This window comes from Lycium ferocissimum, chromosome 4, assembly GCF_029784015.1.
Source record: "Lycium ferocissimum isolate CSIRO_LF1 chromosome 4, AGI_CSIRO_Lferr_CH_V1, whole genome shotgun sequence".
Lineage (NCBI taxonomy): Eukaryota > Viridiplantae > Streptophyta > Magnoliopsida > Solanales > Solanaceae > Lycium > Lycium ferocissimum.
The window spans coordinates 44,830,682-44,831,319 of record NC_081345.1 but is presented as its reverse complement, the minus strand read 5'-3'; positions in this window follow the sequence as shown (position 1 = coordinate 44,831,319).

Sequence of the window (638 nt, the reverse complement as noted above, 5' to 3'; positions counted from 1 at the left end):
TCCTGTAACATTTTGTGCTAACAACATATAAAGCGTAGTGACTCACGTTCTTACATGGAGATCATGGCATATATGCATCACTTGCACCGTGCATCTCATTCTATTATGTGTCATTGTGCGAGCATGCACAACATTTGTATTTATTTGTTTTTTAATGATTGCCACAAGAATATGTTAAAGTGAGGATCGAAAATTTTACTTAGTCAGTTGTGACTCATAGATTACTACTTTCCTTGCAGAGCTTTAGTTGACGTCCTAGATGGTCTGTCTAAGGGGCGTATGTAGCATTCAAAGATGGGGGTTTAACTAAACCCCTAACTTTCGACGCGAAGCATAAATTTTTGTGTAAAAATTTATTATTAAAATTGTAATAGATAATAGACATGAACCGATAATTTTTAGAATCTATTTATTGTTTAATAGTCATTAGATGGGTTCAACCATTTTAAGGGTAAACAACATCTACTTTCCTTGGAAACTTTAGGTTGAACCTGTAAAGTTTAAATTCTGATAAATAATAGATATAAATCCATAATTTAAAATACAATGGGTTCAAGATCTGGCTATCAATCGCCCATTCCAGTACTAGTTGAGGTGAGCCATCCACCTTATCCGTGGAGGCTACCCACTGACTTTTA